This window comes from Sycon ciliatum, chromosome 8 (assembly GCF_964019385.1).
Source record: "Sycon ciliatum chromosome 8, ocSycCili1.1, whole genome shotgun sequence".
NCBI classification, from domain to species: domain Eukaryota; kingdom Metazoa; phylum Porifera; class Calcarea; order Leucosolenida; family Sycettidae; genus Sycon; species Sycon ciliatum.
Window position 1 is genome coordinate 3,960,914 of NC_088650.1, and position 5,818 is coordinate 3,966,731.

Sequence of the window (5,818 nt, forward strand, 5' to 3'; positions counted from 1 at the left end):
AGTACAACGCCCTCTACAAAAAATTCCCGTGTTATTTTGCACAGAACCATCATGCATTAGCAGCATATGTGAGCATAATGAGGCATAATAATTATGATAACTTTTAGCATAAAAATAGCATAATTCTGCAATTTTTTCAGCAATGCGAAAAGCATAATTTCACGAAAATATTAGCATAATCCGTCAAGGCCTAATGCCATGCCATGTACATGTACATGTATGTGTGAGGGTGACCACTAAGCACTACGTTATTTTGACTACGCTGCTGTGTGTTTCTGAATTTAACATGAGCCAGAAAAAGCCCTTCTCATTGCATCATGCCAAGACGACATTACACACACAGATGCAACCTTGCATGTCTCAACAACAAAAACATACACGGTGGGCGGGGCCAGGGGTTACGCACACACACACATACACACACACGCGCATACATACACACGCATATACAGTCGGATATCCCAAGAAGTGTGGCATAGGTCGTGATCAACATGTAGAACAAATTATTTTTAGTTTCAGAGTCAAGACACTATATTACTACACGTTTGACTGTTCATTGAATCAGTTCTGCAGAGAAAGTACGAATTCGGGTTGTACTTGGAAGTAAGTATATGTATATGTTACAGAACTATAATAATAATAATAGAACAGTTCGCGTACAAGGCAGCAAATGCTAACCTTTCCGCTCCTGTCTCTTTTGAGCTCTGCCACATGTGATGGTTGTGAAAAAAAGGAAAAGAAAAAACCCCGAGAGAAATGAAAGTATACAGAACTACAGAACTACAGGATGTAGTTATTAAACTGCAGCATGTTATTTCTACACATCATTAAAGAATCATTTTTTGTCTGAATATTGCTCATCTATGGCGTCCATGAGGCTTTTCACCCATGCCAGGTCGTTGTACGGAAGGAGCCCTATTGACATTCCTGCACATATCGCGTGGCTCATGCCCTGGTAATCTGCGTCGAGGAATCGGCTGAGTTCATCGTCATGTGGAGAGCCTGGTCCGCGACGTCCACAGTCGAAGCGAAACGAAAACATCTTGCCCTGAACACACTTGTATGTACGACTAGTGCAAGCGCATTTCAAATTTCCAAACTGGCTGATCTTCATCACACCATCACACGTGGAGCTATACCATCTCTCTTCAGCCAAGTCTTCGTTTCTGCACAGAGATCAGATGATAATGGATTCAACGTCAAACAGTACTCCAGACACGTTGGAAATGTAGTGCGTAGAGTGAGAACACAGGCAAAGCCTTTGGTGATACAAAGAATACTAATTTTATGACTTGGGGCTCCGCGGGTGCTAGTTTGTACGTGAAATGTGTGGGTTACAGTGGGGGCTGCGTCCCACCCGCCTGTGTGGATTCACAGGAAGTGTGAGTTACGAAGTCTGAAGAGAATGTTGAACGGTCTCTGCTGGGATGACGACTACACCATAGCTCAGTGGTTAGAGCATCGCTGGCTACAACTTACAAGCGAGGGCCTCTGATTCCATTCCTAGTGAGGTGGTGACAGTCAATTTTTTCTTCAGACTGTTCCCAAAATATTTGCGTCTTTCCCTCATACCAGTGAATATGATACAAATCTCCACGCAGTCTCAATTTCCGCTGACGTCCCACTGCATTTGAGCACATTTCAACAGATTCTGTACTCGCACAATGGTTGTGTCCTGAATAGCATACCTAAACTCAAACACACAAAATGAGGTCCTTTGTTGTATACGTCATTTAAACTGTTCACCAAATTATCGGGCACTAATGGCCCATTGTCATTGTGAAAACAGAAATACTAAAAGGAACGAAAAACGGGATTGAGTGGATATGCAATTAGGTGCTGCAGGAAAGTGATGAGAAGAGTGCGGAAACGAAAAGTGTGTACAATGTATGTGTGCACAAGGAGATGGTTTTATCCTAGCTGGTTTTATGTCTTACCCGGACTTTGGGCAGCCCACCGCTGGGCACCTCATATGTAGCTCGACATACCGCTCGGCGTAGGCCATTCTGTGCGCGAGGAAGAACTGAAGCGGACACGATCAATTGCTTACGGAGTGTTTGATAACTGACTGACTACTGCAGACTAATCTTCAGAGACTTCTCAACGCACGGCGTTCAGTCCAGTTTGCGCTCTTCAGCAGACAGGGTATGCCTTTATGTAGGAGGACAGGTTCGATATTGAAACATGATCACATCTACCGCTCGTACAACACCATTATCACAAGTACAGCTGCCAAGGCCGGTCAGACAGAGTCACATGATTCTCCCAGGTAGCACAGGGTCGGTGTTGAAACATGATAACTTTTACATCTCGTGAATCACCATAATAGCCAGTACAGTAGCCAAGGCCGGTCAGACTCACCGTAGACAGCTGAGGACATCGCATTTCCGTTTAGATCTTCTACCTATTATGTCGCATTTACATACATTATATGTGAAGGTTTCGGCAGGCAGAATAGTACTTACACATACATTGAATATCACTGCCAGAACTTGCCTGGCTGTCTTCCAGAACGTGCGTGCCTCGCGGCTGTCTGCCTGTCAATGTTTTCCCTGCTTGCGTGCTGATCGCATGGAACTACCTGCCTCGGTGAATCCTTGCATAGCAGCCATACAAGGACGGGATGCTGAAGTTCAAGAAGATGGTCCACCATCACCTGTTGACCAGCAACTGGATGAAAGCAACCGACGCCTTGTAAACCTGCTACATGAATTATTCTGAACCACACGCTCTCATGTACTCTCTCTTTCTCAATATGCCCCCCCCCCCCCGCCCTCCCTTTCCGCTTCTCCTGTGTTTTCTCTTTCCTTCATACTTCCATTTATCTGGTGCGTCCAGAGCGTGACGATGTCGAGACCAGTTGGTCGACGGAGCCCCTGGCCCCCACCACCATGGCTGCTGCATGTTCCCATTACGTTCACCACCTGGCGTTTAGAAAAAAAAAGAAAAAAAGCATCACCAAGTGATTGTCACATTCATTGCTCTCTAAACCAGCTACATGTACTTGGCACATACCAATAGCGATGGTGCAACATAGCTCTGAGTCCGTGAACCTCAATAACCAGTCCAATAACGTTACGTGTATGCATGCAGAATGAATGAAAGTTGGTGGTGGTGGCGGTGGGGGTTGCGGAATTCTACTACTGCCACAACTGAAAGAGGTGATGGTGTAAAAGGATCATCCTTTTACGCATCAGTGAGACAAAACTAATGCAATCAGAGTAGATTAGAGAGTAGAGTAGAGGAGAGGAGAGGAGAGCAATGACAGAGGAAATCGTGGAGATTTTGTTATGTACTCTTGAGCTGGAAGAAAACGAAGAGGAAATCAAACAGAAATTGCCTGCTGATAGCGCTATCCTACACGTGTACAGCAAACGTATTTTCTACCCTCACTACAACTACATGACTGTACATGCACACAAAGTGTCTGAAGTGACTGTGTACATGGATATGTGTTGTGGGATGTCAGGCTCGTCACTGTGAATGAGGAAACGCTTCTTATTCAGGTTGGGCAGAGAAGTTCTGCCTCCAGTGTCTACTTGAACCGTTCCGCCCATCAGTCCCAGCAAATCCTACTGTCTTCACAGTATTGAGTGTTTTCACTTTGCAATGAAATATTCGAATGGATATAAAGACAAATTGAACTTCCAGAAAAACCGTGAATCAATAGTGTTTTCTACACGTATGTGCTAATAATAAAGTTAATACAGTGCGTGGACAGAGTCCAATGTGGCTCGCTCCAATATGTCCTGTACGGAGGTGCGTAATTTTTTTTTGTATTGTATTTTATTATTTTACTTGGGCATTCCCAACAGACCCTAAGGTCTTCTTACAGGGTGCCCAAGATGAATGAAATTGTTAAGTTCCTGGCGAAATGAATTGGGGATATGATTTGTGCGAAGGGATTCGGGAAGCGCATTAAAGCGGTCAGCACCAAGGAATGAAATAGATCTGTATCCAGCTTGAGCTTGCACAATGGGTAAGGAAAGGGAATAATTGACTTGGCCGCGGGTTACTCTGTCTGTGTGAGCGCAGTCACGGCGAAGGGAGAACATGTCAGAGAGGAGTGAACTGCAGATATTGTGGATGCAATGGAACACGAAGAATATGCACTTAGTATGATATCTTTTGTCTAAGCTAATTATGTGGTATCGCTCAAGCAAGTATGATGCGTAATCATGCCATAATGTGAGAATGGATGCGTTTATGAACATATAGATGGCATGGTTATGACTAAAGAATGTCAATTATGACATACCAGTGTACAACGATACTGGACTAAGCCCAAAAAGAGAAGAGAAAAAGCACTAACAAAAAGACATTAAGTTCTGTTTCTATGTGCTCTCTTTTTTCTTTTCTTTTCGCCTTCTTTTCCTTTCTTGCTGGCCGTGGCTGGCTATAAAACCCTGCAATCACCACGCAAAGTGGTCATTGGCTGCCCCAGCCATGTATTGCTTGGAATAAAACTAAAACTACACTAAAACTAAATCTGTTGATATGCTGGCCTATGATGATGTTATGGTGATGTCATGGTGATGTCATAACAAAGACTGTAAATCAGCAAAAATCATCGAAATTTGGCAATGAAATAATATTGTTATTGAAGTACAAAAGAAATCAAGTTATGAATAGAAGAAGTATTGTTTTCTCTTTTCCATGTTGACCTCTTCGGCTCTTACATGCATGGACACCTTGGTATGGGGATACTCATGTACATGTATTTTGTTGTTACCGGCTTAGTGCACGAGCAGTAACAGTGACTGGAATATTGACTTGAAGTTGAACTTGCTGCTGTTTACCTAAGTAGGTATATACATTATTATGCTGTTTTGTTTTTTTAATAACCGCAATCAATAAAACTAGCTGAACCGACATTTGTGTGCTTTATTCATGCAATGTAAAAACGGTGGAGACGATGTGCAATTAAACGATGAAAATATGAAGAAATGGTCTAGGGAAAAATATGGATTCAAACAAGTTTTCGTACAACACTCATCAGGAATCGTCGTTGTACTAAAGGACACTGAAACAAAAATTGAACTATTATAGAAAATCTAAGTTAGAGAAATAACACTAAGAGCAACAGCAGTGAAATTTACAAGTGTGAATTTTAACAATCAAAGCGAGAAATGAACAAAGGAGAAAGGAAGGAAAGACAACGTGATAACACATAACAGCAGTACATTACACCTAGAACATTAAGGTACTGCCAAGCTTGGCCGCACTAAACACGACACGTTACTTGAACAATTTCAACCCAATTATACTATCTTTCTGTACACAGAGGCAATATGCTTTGGTTCTGCAAGAGTGCTCAATGCCTGATTCAGGCAGAGCGGCGTACACAAAGGCACACAATGAAAACCTTGGCAAATTTATTCCGTTGTGACTCCGAGTTTCATGGCTGAACCAATCATCAGACAACGATAATGGAATAGGAGGCAGCGCTGGTATATCTAAGTGGAGAGAGGTGTGATAATACGATAGCGAGAGGAGTAATCGCGTGAATGTATACAGGGACGGGCTATTTCAGAGGCAGATGCAGTAGGCGCAGGTCTAGCACTAACAAGTACGCGCTTAATGCCAGTCTTCCGACGTCGTGTACGAGGCACATGTAGCATCCAACGAAGTCAAGACCTACGTCGGCATGACTGCTACCACATTCAAGCAGCGCTACAACAAACACACTTCGGACTTCCGCCATGAAAAGTACGCCGCATCGACTAAGTTGTCCAAGCACATCTGGGATCTGAAAAACGAGAACCGCGGATTCGACATCAGATGGGAGATCAAGGATAGAGCACCTTCGTACAGTAAC

The 5,818-nt window shown here is 43.3% G+C and overlaps 1 long non-coding RNA gene across 1 annotated transcript; it reads right to left on the reverse strand.

Annotated features, from left to right (window-relative positions):
• Window positions 1-476: 476 nt before the first annotated feature.
• Window positions 477-2,277, reverse strand: LOC135822893 (uncharacterized). Its single transcript, XR_010554571.1, has 2 exons — window positions 1,938-2,277; window positions 477-1,166 (listed from the first exon to the last, which is right to left on the reverse strand). It is a non-coding gene; the product is annotated as an uncharacterized LOC135822893 (long non-coding RNA).
• Window positions 2,278-5,818: the final 3,541 nt, after the last annotated feature.